Here is a 13,376-nt window from a genome sequence, read left to right as displayed (position 1 = left end):
CCTCAGCCTCCTGAGTAGCTGGAATTACCAGTGTTCACCAACACACCAGGCTAATTTTTGTATTTTTAGTAGAGTCGGGTTTCACCATGTTGGTCGGGCTGGTCTCAAACTCTGGGCCTCAGGTGATCTGCCTACCTTGGCCTCCCAAAGTGTTGGGATTACAGGCATGAGCCGCTGCACTCAGCCTAGCTCCCGCTTATAAGTAACAACATGCACTATTTGGTTTTCTGTTTCTGCATTAATTCGCTTAGGATAATGGCTTCCAGCTGCAACCATGTTGCTGCAAAGGACATGATTTTATATTTTTATGGCTGCATAGTATTCCATGGTGTATATATACAACATTTCCTTTATCCAGTCCACCGTTGATGGACATCTAGGTTGATTCCATGTCTTTGCTATTGTGAACAGTGCTATGATGAACATATGTGTGCATGTGTCTTTATGGTAGAACAATTTATATTCCTTTAATTCTGATAATGGGATTGCTGGGTCTAATGGTAGTTCTGTTTTATGTTCTTTGAAAAATCTCCAAACTGCTTTTGATAGTGGCTGACCTAATTTACATTCCTACCAGCAGTTTATAAGCATTCCATTTTCTCTGCAACCTTGCCAGCATGTTTTTTTTTTTTTTCTTTTGAATAACAGCCATTCTGACTGGTGTAAGATTGTATCTCCTTGTAGTTTTGATTTGCATTTCTTTAATGATTAGCGACGTTGAGCATTTTTAGATGGAATGCTAGAAAACGTAGCATTCCTATGCATGAGTTTAACATCATTCTCAAATAATTGTTGGCCAAAGGTTCATATGATGAATCTGATTTTTCTGAAATAGATAATTCTGAGGATTCACATGATTCTGATGTTAGTTCTGTTTAGAAATAGCTCCAAGGACAGTTTTTATGTTTTATTTTCACTTTGAAAATCAGTCAGATTTGCTTCAGCCTCAGAGTGTGTTTATGTAAAATTAAATGAGCACTGGCATCGAACTGACTTTTTTTTTCTAGATGAGAAAGGGTTAAGTCTTTAATCCATCTTGAGTTGTATATGGTGAAAGGAAGGGTTCCAGTTTCAATCTTCTGCATTTGGCTAGCCAGTTATCCCAGCACCACTTACTGAATAGGGAGTCCTTTCCCCATTGCTTGTTATTGTTAATTTGTCAAAGATCAGATAGTTGTAGGTGTGCAGCTTTATTTCTGAGTCCTTTAACTTGTTCTGTGTGTCTGCTTTTGTCTCAATACCATGCTGTTTTGGTTACTGTAGCCCTGTAGTATAGGTTGAAGTTGGGTAGTGTTATTTTCCTTTTTTTGTTCTTTTTGCTTAGAATCGCTTTGTCTATTTGGGCTGTTGTTTGATTCCATATGAATTTTAGAATAGTTTTTTCTAATTCTGTGAAAAATGTTGTTGGCAGTTTGATAGCATTGAATAGCATTGAATCTGTAAATTGCTTTGGCAGTATGGCCATTTTGACAATATTCATTCTTCCTATCCATGAACATGGAGTGCTTTTTGTTTGTTTGTTTGTTTGTGTTGTCTCTGATTTGTTTGAGCAGTGTTTTGTAATTCTCCATGTAGAGATCTTTCATCTCCCTGTTAGGTGTATTCCTAAGTGTTTTATTCTTTTTGTATAAATCCTATTTTTGTATAAGTCCCATTGTAAATGGGATTATATTCTTGACTTAGCTCTCAGTTTGGACATTATTGCTATATAGCAATGCTACTGATTTTAGTACATTGATTTTGTATCCTGAAACTTCGCTGACATTGTGTATAAGATCTAGGAGTCTTTGGGCAGAGACTATGGGCGTTTCTAGATATAGAATCATACTGTCTATGAAGAGAGAGAGTTTGACTTTCCCTCTTCCTATTTGTATGCCTTTTATTTGTGTCTCTTGCCTGATTTCTCTGGCCAGGACTTTCAGTACTATGTTGAATAGGAGTGGTGAAAGAGGGCATCCTTGTCTTGTCTTAGTTCTAAAGAGGAATGCTTTCAGCTTTTGCTCATTCGGAACAGTGTTGACTGTGGATTTGTCATATGTGGCTCTCATTATTTTGAGGTATGTTTCTTCAATGCCTAGTTTGCTGAGGGTTTTTAACATGAAGGGATATTGAATTTTGTTGAAAACCTTTTCTGCATCTATTGAGATGACCATTTGATTTTTGTTTTTAGTTCTGTTTCTGTGATGAATCACGTTTATTGATTTGAATATGTTGAACAAACCTTGTATCCCAAAAATAAAGCCTACTTGATCATGGTGGACTAGCTTTTTGATGTGCTACTGGATTTGGTTTGCTAGCATTTTGTTGAGGATTTTGGTGTCTATGTTCATCAGGGATATTGGCCTGAAATTTTCTTTGTTTATTATGTCTTCCAGGTTTTGGTATCAGAATGATGCTGCCTCATAGAATGAGTTAGGGAGGAGTCCCTCCTCCTTGATGTTTTGGAATAGTTTCAGTAGTATTGGTATCAGCTCTTCTTCTTTTTCTTTTTTCTTTCTTTCTTTCTTTTTTTTTTCTTTTGAGACAGGGTCTCACTCTATCATCCAGACTGGAGTGCAGTGGTACAATCACAGCTACTGCAGCCTCAACCTCCCAGGCACAGGTGAGCCTCCCACCTCAGCCTCCCAAGTAGCTGGGACTATAGGTGTACACCACTATACCTGGATAATTTCAGTATTTTTGTAGAGAGGGGGTTTCATCATGTTGTCCAGTCTGGTCTCAAACTCCTGAGCTCAAGTGATCTGCCTGCCTTGACCTCCCAAAGTTTTGGGATTATAGGTGTGAGCCACCACACCTCGCCCAGCTCTTCCTTATATATCTGTGAATCCACTGGGTCCTGGGCTCTTTCTGGTTGGTTGGTTTATTACAGATTCAGTTTTGGAGCTTGTTATTGGTTTGTTCAGAGTTTCAATTTCTTCCTGGTTCAATCTTGAAAAATTGTATGTTTTCAGAAATATATCCATTTCTTCTAGGTATTCTAGTTTGTGTGCATAGAGGTGTTCTTAATAGTCTCTGAGGGTTTTTTCTATTTCTGTGAGGTCAGTGGTAATATCCCCTTTGCCATTTATCATTGTGTTTATTTGGATTGCCTCTCTTTCTTTCTTTGTCTAGCTAGCAGTCTATCAATATCATTTTTTCTTTCAAAGAACCAATTTTTGCCTTTGCTCCTTCGTGTGGGTTTTTCTTGCCCCATTTTGTTCAGTTCAGCTTTCATTTTGGTTATTTTTTTTCTTCTGCTAGCTTTGGGACTAGTTGTTCTTGTTCTAATTCCTCTGGGTATGATGTTAGGTTGTTAATTTAAGATCTTTCTAACTCTTTGATGTGGGCATTTAGCACTATAAATTTCCTTCTCAACACTGCTTTAGCTGTGTCCCAGAGATTCTGGTATGTTGCATCTTTGTTTTTACTAGTTACAAAGAATTTCTTGATTTCTACCTTAATTTTACTGCTTACCCAAAAGTCATTCAGGAGCAGGTTGTTTAATGTCCATATAATTGTATGGTTTTGAGAGATCCTCTTGACATATTTTTATTGTGCTGTGGTCCAAGAGTATACTTGGTATGATTTCATTTTTTAAAAATTGTCGAGAATTGCTTTACGGCCAAGTGTGTGGTCGATTTTAGAGTATGTGCCATGTGCAGCTGAGAAGAATTTATATTCTGTTGTTGTTGGGTGAAGTGTTCTGTAGATGTCTGTTAGATCCATTTGGTCAAGTGTCAAGTTTAGGTCCTGAATAGCTCTGTTAGTATTCTGCTTCAATGATCTGTCCAATACTATCGGTAGGGTGTTGAAGTTTCTCATTATTGTGTGGTTATCTAAGTCTCTTCATAGGTCTCTAAGAAGTTGTTTTATGAATCTGTGTGCTGCAGTGTTGGGTGCATATATATTTAGGACAGTTGAGTTTTCTGGTTGAATTGAACCCTTTATCACTATGTAATGCCCTTTGTCCTTTTTGATCATTGTTGATTTAAAGTCTATTTTGTCTAAAATAAGAATAGCAACCCCTGCTTTTGTTTTTTTTCCATTTGCTTGATAGATTTTTCTTCATCTCTTTACTGTGAGACTTTGGGTGTCATTGAATGTGAGATTTACCTAATGAAGACAGCATACAGCTGGGTCTTGCTTCTTATCCAACTTGACACTCTTTGCCTTTTAAGTTGGGGCATTTAGGCTGTGTACATTTAAGGTTAATGTTGATATGTACTTATTTGATCCTGTCATCATGTTGTTAGTTGGTTGTTATGTAGAATTGATTGTGTAATTACTTTATAGTGTCAATGTTCTATGTACTTAAGTGTGTTTTTATGGTGGTCGGTAACAGTCTTTTGTTTTTATGTTTAGCATTCTCTTAAGGATCTCTTTTAAAGCAGGTCTGGTGGTAATGAATTCCCTTAGCATTTGCTTGTCTGAAAGGATTTTGCTTTTTCTTTGCTTATGAAACTTAGTTTGGCTGGATATGAAATTCTTGACTGGAATTTCTTTTAAGAATGTTGAATATGGACCCCCAGCCTCTTCTGGCTTGTAAGGTTTGTGCTGAACGGTTCACTATTAGCCTGATGGGGTTCCCTTTTTAGGTGACCTACTCTTTCTCTCTAGCTGCCTTTAATATTTTTTCTTTTGCATTGACCTCGGAAAACCTGATCACTATGTGTCTTGGGGATAGTCATATAGAATCTTTTTTTGTTTTTTTTTGAGATGGAGTCTTGCTCTGTCGCCCAGGCTGGAGTACAGTGGCGCGATCTCGGCTCACTGCAAACTCCGTCTCCGAGGTGCAGGTCATTCTCCTGCCTCAGCCTCCCAAGTAGCTGGGACTACAGGCGGCCTCCACCATACCCGGCTAATTTTTTGTATTTTTAGTAGAGATGGAGTTTCACCGTGTTAGCCAGGATGGTCTCGATCTCCTGACCTCGTGATATGCCCGCCTCGGCCTCCCAAAGTGCTGGGATTACGGGCGTGAGCCACCGTGCCCAGCCCATCTTGTATAGAATCTTGCAGGAGTTCTCTGAATTTCCTGAATTTGAATTTCGATCTCTCTTATGAGGTTGGGGAAATTTTTGTGGACAATATCTTCAAATATGTTTTCCATGTTGCTGGCTCTCTTGCCGTCTCTTTCAGGGACACCAATGGGTCACAGGTTTTGTTTCTTTACATAATCCCATATTTGGCAGAGATTTTGTTCATTCTTTTTTATTCTTTATTTTTATCTGACTGAGTTGACTTGAAGAACCAGTCTTCAAACTCTGAGATTCTATCCTCAACTTGGTCTATTCTGGTATTAATACTTCCAATTGTATTATGAAATTCTTGTAGTGAATTTTTCAGCTCTGTCAGATTTGTTTGGTTCTTTCTTCAAATGGCTATTTTGTCTTTCAGTTGTGGAATGATTTTACTGGATTCTTTAGATTTCTTGGATTGGGTTTCAACTTTCTCCTGAATCTCAATAATCTTCATTGTCATCCAGATTCTGAATTCTACATCTGTCATTTCATCCTTTTCAGTCTGGCTAAAAAACATTGCTGGGGAGCTAGTGCGGTCATTTGGAGGTAAGAAGCACTCTGGCTTTTTGAGTTGCCAGAGTTTTTGCACTAGTTCATTCTCATCTGTGTAAACTGATGTTCTTTTAATCTTTGAAGTTGTTGTCCTTTGGATGGATTTTTTTTTTTTGCTTTTATATTATTTGATGCCCTTGAGGGTTGGTGTTATAAGTTGGATTCAGTTAACTGGCTTTGTTTCTGCACAATTTCAGGTGGCCAAGGCTCAGCTTAGCACTCCTAAGAAGTGTGCTCTCACCCTGGGGCATACTACCCTGGGGCATTGGACCAGGCTCGTGGCATTCTTCTCTGACCCTGAAGGTTAAGGCCCTGCTGTGTTGAAGGGGCCTAGGTGTCCCCAGTTTGCCGGCAACAACACTTCAATGGCAGGGGGAGGGAGGTTGCTGACAAAAACTCTTCATCGAGGTGGTGGCAGCAGGGTCCATGTTCATGTGCACTGGCTGCAGCAGAGCAACAGCACAGCAGGGTCTGCGTGCATGTGTGCCAGCAGGCTGGTGCTGCTGTGGGGTCCATGTATGCATGCTTGAGCCAACAATGGCAGGGTGGTGGGGGCTGCCCATGCACACTTGCCCTAGTGGCAAGGTGATGGCATGTGCATGTGTGTGCCCTGGCAAAGTGGTGTGGGAAGCTGCGGGAGAGTGCCTACTGAGGGGGGCCTATCTGTGGAAACTCTCCAATGGCTAGGCAGGGTCTGCTGGTGAAGGAGCTATGGCAGTGGCTGCTGGGAAGCGCCCCAGTTAGGCACCTGAGGCTGTGTTGTAAGCAGGTGCAGCCAGGCAGAACCCCAGGACAGGCCAGCAGACAGGAGGGTCATCAGATTAGACTGGCTTGGTCCCATGGGCAAGATAGCCCTGTTCTGTCCAGTTCTGACAGTCAACAAAGGCAAAAGCCACCTAGAGGAGCCTGGTGAGCCTTGGGGATGGGCATCCCTGCCCTTGCTCCAATACAGCCGTTTCTGCACAGAACCTTCTGCACTCTGCACAGGCTGTTGTCCTGTTCCTGCCAACTCTCCAAGGAGCTCTACCTGACAGCTAAAATATCTGTGGGGGTGGTGGGGTCTCCTGGAGCTAAGATTCTGGATGTCTGTGGTGACAGTGGGTCACTCTACACTCATTAAAGTCACCCCTTCCCCAGGAGCTGCTTGGGGCCAGGAATGAGTCCTGGTGCTCGGCAACCCCATGCAGGGTTCCCAGCTTCCTCTCCCTTCAGCCCAGGGTCTCTGTCCTCTCTCCATCCACTTTCAATGACTTCCTCCCCTATTTTTATTATTAAAAGATATTTTACAATATTTTCTTACATACAAAGTCATCAAAATCTGGTGCACATTTTAAACTTATAACACAGTTTGAGCTAGCCATGTTGCAAGTGCTCAATAGCTACATGGATTATTTAAATTATCATGATTTCACAGTGTAAGTAAAAGTTATTAGTGATGTTGAAAAATTAGATATATAAAATAAAAGCTCCCTTTGATAAAACATGTGTGGTAGATTAGATTATTGTTCCAATTTGTCATGCCTTCCCTCTGTTAGAATTATTTACCAACTCCCTTTGTCTTGTGATTTTGAAGTTCTTTCTACTAGAAATGAAACATATTTTACTGCTTGATGGATGTTGGGATTAGTCACTTGACTTGCTTTGGCCAATGGAATATGGGTGGAAGTGTTAGTGTTTGCATTCTAGGCCAGTGCTGTAAGACTATGCCATTTCCATTTTATATGAAAAGGGCATTTCCTGGGTAGTCACTAATCCAAGTAAGATAGAAGATATGTGAAACAGATCTATACCAAACCTGCAGCTCAGATCCCAGAGCCTGGAGTTCAGCCTAGTCTGGCCAAGTTGCAGCTGGCTATAGACCTTAGTGAGAAATAAATGCTTGCTGTTTTAAGTCAATGAATATTTTTTAATTAATTAATTTTTTTTGAGACGGGGTCTTACTCTGTCACCCAGGCTGGAGTGTAGTGGCACAATCACAGCTCACTGCAGCCTCAACCTCCTGGGTTCGAGCGATCCTCCTGCCTTAACCTCCTGAGTAACTGGGACTACCAGCACATGCCACCATGCCCAACTAGTTTTTTAATTTTTTATTTTTTTGCAGAGATGGGGTCTCACTATGTTGCCCAGGCTGTGGAAACTCTCCAATGGCTAGGCAGGGTCTGGACTCAGACTCCTGGACTCATGCAATCCTCTTGCCTCAGCCTTCCAAAGTGCTTGGATTACAGGTGTGAGTCTCTGCGCCTGGCTAGTCAATGAATTTTGGGACAGGTTTATTATGTAGCATTATTGAAGCAATAGCTGATTAATGTACTACTAAGATTAGAAGCAGGAAGGCAAACACCACATGTCAGGGAAAAACCCAAAATATTCATCCACTTGAAACCTGCTTGTGCACATCAGATTGGGTACCCCAAAAGTTGTAGCTAATAACTTGAGCATCTAGTCATTTCTTCATCTCAAATATCTGCACTTGTAGAACAAAATCAGGGATTTGGAAAATAAAACAAAGTAACTACAACGACAAAACACCTGGTGGGTCTGAATGTAGGTAGAGCCGCTGCCCTGAACAGGCCAAGGCAGGAGCCTCACGTTCTTCCCGCTCCGGTGCAGGGTCCCAGGCTGAGCTTTCCCAAGACTGCTCGGAGCAAGGCCAACTTGCATTCTTAGTGTCATTTTAAACCTTTTTTCTCACATTTCTTTCCTTTTGGCTGCAGTCCCAGAGGTGGCCATAGACCTTGGAATTAAATACCCAATCCCTGCCTCTCTCCACTGTCAGGCCAATCTACAAAGCACCAGTTGTTGGGGCCATTTCCCACATCAGAAGCTAAGATGAGATGATACAAATTCTCTACACATCCTAAACCCATATTACAATCCCCAGATGAAGCCGATTAGGATTATTAACAGTTGGTTTCAAAGAAACCAACTGTCCAGTGGTTCACAGCCATACAAATACATACCTGATCATTCTCTAAATTTGTTCTGTTTAGCAACAAGAATTTATTTCCCCTGCTCAGCATCTCTCTGAGATAGGCAGAAGAAGTTACTCCATTTTACAGATGAGGATACTGAGGTTCAGTAAGGTTGTATGGTTAATAAACAATAGAACCAGGTCTAGGTGCCATCTCCTTTGAACCAATCTTGTAATGTTTTTATTACCTATAATTATCTGTGTAGACATTTTCCAAATTATTATAGACTTCCTAAAATGAAGATACCAAGTCTCTCACAGTACTTTCTCAAGGGTATAAGATTTGTTACTTAATGCATTTGTCACAGGAGAGATGATAACAGAGTATGAAAAACCTTAGTCATGGAGTAAAAAGTATACGCTATTGCTTTACTAAGCCATTTCCAGGTAACTGATACCTCCATAAACCTAATGATTTTGCTTTTTTGGTTTTTTTTGTATTGTGAGAATTCACAAATTGGTAAGTATTAATATGCATATAGCAATGTTTTCTAAAAGAAGTCTACTTCTATACATCATAATCATTGGCAGATTAATGCACACAAATGCAAGCTACTTTGCCATTTCAGTCTACTTCATTTTTACATTCTTGTGCTTGAAGTTGACAGCATCTTATCTGGTATCTCTAACAGAAAACAGAATGTGCTGTACAATGCCCAGCCCCCAACACATTGCACTTCTACCAAAGAAAGCGTTCTATCCTGTTTCCTCAAACAACCTAATAAATACTGAAAGCAATGGCTTGGTTCAGACCCTAATACGAAAACCTTCAGCTACTGAGGATGATTTCTTGTAGCCAGAGTTGCCATCTTGTTTGTAAGGAAAACACAGCCATTTTCTTTATTGTGTATACAAGCACTGCAGAGCTGCTTGTTTGGTTTTTAACAAAGACAATACAAAAATAAATTAAGCCTCGATTTGGTTTAGGTAAGCAATCTTTTGAGCCACAGCTGTATTCCTAACTCATCTATAATTGCTCTGCATTTATGAGGTACATAGTTTATTCTCTTGCTCGCCACACAATGGGCCATGCAAGTTAAAGAGCTCCAAGTTTCAAGGACTGGAGTTTTTGGGTGCCTGCCAGGACTGATCTGTTTAGCAAACAAGCTGGAGGGTGCTTATTAGTAGGTTGTGGCTTGCAGACCATGAAGCCCCTGGGGCAGAAGCTCTGATCAAATGATAGATCTATATACCAACAAGGCCATTGGATGGAAAGGAGAACAGCAACGCATTACTAAATATGCTTCTCACAAGCCTTAATCACGCCACTGTAAATGACTTCTTTTGTAACTCCTTCTGTTGGTCCACTGTAAATGACTTCTTTTGTAACCCCTTCTGTTGGTTAAGATTAACATATGAACTATTTTTCAAATTAAAATGTAGACAATTCTAATGAGTTATAGTGATATTATTCATATTACAAAAAATGAGCCCTGGTTAGATTGGGAGAGTGGAGTCATATTTCTAGTGGAACAAAACACATCTTATTCTCTCCAGTTGCATTTCTCTCTTTCTTAAAAAATTGCTAGTCTTCTCTGCCCCCTGCTTAGATTTTTGTTTCTATTGAGTGACTCAAGGTGGCTTGAGGCTTTAAATTAATGCCTGGTAGAATATCATTGAGGCCTTAAAAGAATGAAGCCAGTCTGACCTATGATACCTCAAAAAAGAAAAAAAATCTGGATGATTTCATCTTTTGCCATTCTTGGTCTTATATATTCTCTTCTGCTGCTTTCCCTAGTGTGTTCCACATTTTCAGATAACAGTATAAAATGTACCTTATGAGTGTTGCTATATTTTAATAGAAGCTATTTTAATAACACAAATACATGAGTTGAGAAGTTTTTTGAGAGTCAGCCCAGTATTCCATTTAAATGAATCCTATTAGTAAAAACTTTTGTGTCTCTTGCTCTGCTGCTGATTGGTTAATAATTAGTTTTTTTAAGTTATTAGACAATTGCTCCTTAAATATCAGTCTCATCAAGGTATGCACATCCACAGTGTAGAAGAAGAGCGTTGAGAACGCACAAAGCTATATTTGCTACCATGATAATGATTGACTGTAGTTATAAGGAAGGGTCACCCACGTTATGATGATGAAAGTATAGTATACAACAGTTTTGTAAGTGCTTATATTTCAATTCCAGTTTTGAGAAATTCTGGGAAAGGGAGCAAACTAAAAACAATTTTTATTTCCAGTTTTTTGATATTCTTGGACCTACTTTACCATTATAATATTGGCATGGTTAAAAATGATTTTTCATTATTTAGGAGGAAAATATTTACCTAGAAAAATATAATCTTAGAATGTGTGGCTATTATGTCAGTTGTAATTATTTAGTGCTGATAAAATTGACCACCTTTTGGGCAGATTACCTGAGGTCGGGAGTTTGAGACCAGCCTGGCCAACATGGAGAAACCCTGTCTCTACTGAAAATACAAAAATTAGCTGGGTGTGGTGGCACATGCCTATAATCCCGGCTACTTGGGAGGCTGAGGCAGGAGAATCACTTGAACCCGGGAGGCAGAGGTTGCAGTGAGCTAAGATCATGCCATTGCACTCCAGCCTGGGCAACAAGAGCAAAACTCTGTCTCAAAAAATCAAAATCAAAATAAATAAATAAATGAAAATTGGCCACCTTTATTTCTTATCAAAATATTTAACCAAAAACAAATGCACTATAGCAAATTCCACACTTTTATTTAGGCCTCAAAACAATTTTACTCATAGAAATAAATTGTTCTTTATTTTATATTGCTTAGCTTTTGGCCTATGTTTGTATATGTGGGTCATTTTACTATTTTTAATAAACTTATTGATGAAAATTAGTTATTCAAGGTGCTTAAGCTTGTACAGTTTGGGCATGCAGATTACATTGGGTCCAAAAGTTTAGACCATGGAGTAAATAAAATTGGACAACGTGGTCTATGAACCTGAAGCATAACTCAAAAATGCATAGGAAACAGAAATCCCTTCTTTAGATTTCTGTCATTTGCTTCATTCCAACACATATTTTTTGAGTCTCTACAATGTTCCTTCTTCAGTGTTTGATGCAGGAGAGATCAAGACCTGGTCCTAGCTTTCTCAGGCCTCAATTTCTTAGGGAATTGGAGGAAAGACAGAAAAGTCAACCTAAAACTATAGTCGAGTGGAGTGCATGCAAACATGGAGATACTCGTAGGGAGCACAAAGGAGCTAGAGACCTCCTCTGAGGACTGGGGCAGGGGAGCCTCTCTGAGGTGGTCTTTGAAAGGCCAGATAGAGTTTGCTAGTCACAGAAAGGCAGAGAACATTGCGAGGAGAGGGCTCAGCAAGTGCAAAGTGACAGCCAGTGAGAGAGGAAGCAGGTCTGAGAGTACAATAGAGGGGAGTGAATGGAATGGGCCTAGGCCTTGAGGATGAAGGGGCTAGGCAGGAGCTAAGTTCCACTCTCAGGTGTCATGTTCAGGACTTCGATCTTAATGTAGTGGGGATCTCCTGAGGAACTTACAAAATCAGATTTGTGTGGATGTATTTTAATAACACACTTTCTTTTATAAGATAAAATACACTGGATGCATAAAATGGAAACCCCAATGTACTTACACTCCAACAACTCAGAGAAAACTACTGTTAACATTTTGATGTAGATCCTTCTGATCACTTTTCTATTTATGTGTCTGATATATGTAAATATCTATGTGCACATATATGTATTTAGAAATAGTTACATGTCATACTTGCTACTCAATAACCTGTTCTTTTACTTAGAAGTAGGTGTGTTTGGAACATTTTCATATCAGTTCTTTTCTGCAAGATGATTTTTAACAACTATGCAGTATTTCATCATATGGAAATATACCAATTGAGAAACAACTGTTGGACATTTATATTATTTCCATATGTTTTGCTATTATAAATAATGCTCTGTTAAATGTCACTGTGCACATACATCTTTGTGCCCATATCTAATTATGTTCTTTTTTTTTTTTTAGACGGAGTTTCTCTCTTGTTGCCCAGGCTGGAGTGCAGTGGCACCATCTTGGCTCACTGCAACCTTCGCCTCCTGGGTTCAAGTGATTCTCCTGCCTCAGCCTCCCCAGTAGCTTACAAATATTCCTAAAAACCTAATTGCTGGTTGAAGGAGTAGAAGCAATTTATCATCAATTTGATATTGCCAAGTTACCCCCCAGAAAACTGAGCATTGTACTGAACAGGGGTGAGGTTATGGACCAAGAGACATATAAGAAGGCTGTTTCTGTAGTTCAATTGAGGATAATTGGTGACTCATTAAAGGTGGTAGATCAAAAACAGGTAGGCATCTGGGATGATGCCCAGCTTCCTGTGTTGGGTGACAGACCCATGGATATACCTAAGAGAGAAAGAGCATGCAGAGGGAATAACTCAATTCCTTTCAATGCCTTCATTATGGACTCTTAGTTAGGAATGTGTATTCTGGCTAATTCCCTCTTCCTCATATCAACAACTTTTTAACTTTCTTGATCCAAATGCCTAGACTCAAACCATTAGAAAAATTATCTTTCATTAAGGTTAACTACATAAAAATGACCTTGCTTTATTCATAAGAGAACATTTACTGAGTAGTTTCTCTAGGTGAAGCTCTTTAAGTGGTGCTCATGGTGAAGGCAGGAAGAAGCGCTATGGAAAAAATGGAGGATGTAGGAAAGTCTAGAGCAGGTATCTTATCATAATGCCCTTAAATGAAGGAATTCACTATCAACCCAAGGCAGAACTGTACTGAGACTGCCTCCAAGTCTGGAATGCATGTTTTCTGATAGTCCACAGAATTTTAGAGCTAGAAAAGGTCTTCCTGTCCAATGCTTCCTGTTTTATAAATAAAAAACCGAGTCTTTCTCCA

The sequence above is a fragment of the Macaca mulatta genome, chromosome 12 (genome assembly GCF_049350105.2).
Source record: "Macaca mulatta isolate MMU2019108-1 chromosome 12, T2T-MMU8v2.0, whole genome shotgun sequence".
NCBI lineage: Eukaryota > Metazoa > Chordata > Mammalia > Primates > Cercopithecidae > Macaca > Macaca mulatta.
This window is presented reverse-complemented; position numbering follows the sequence as displayed.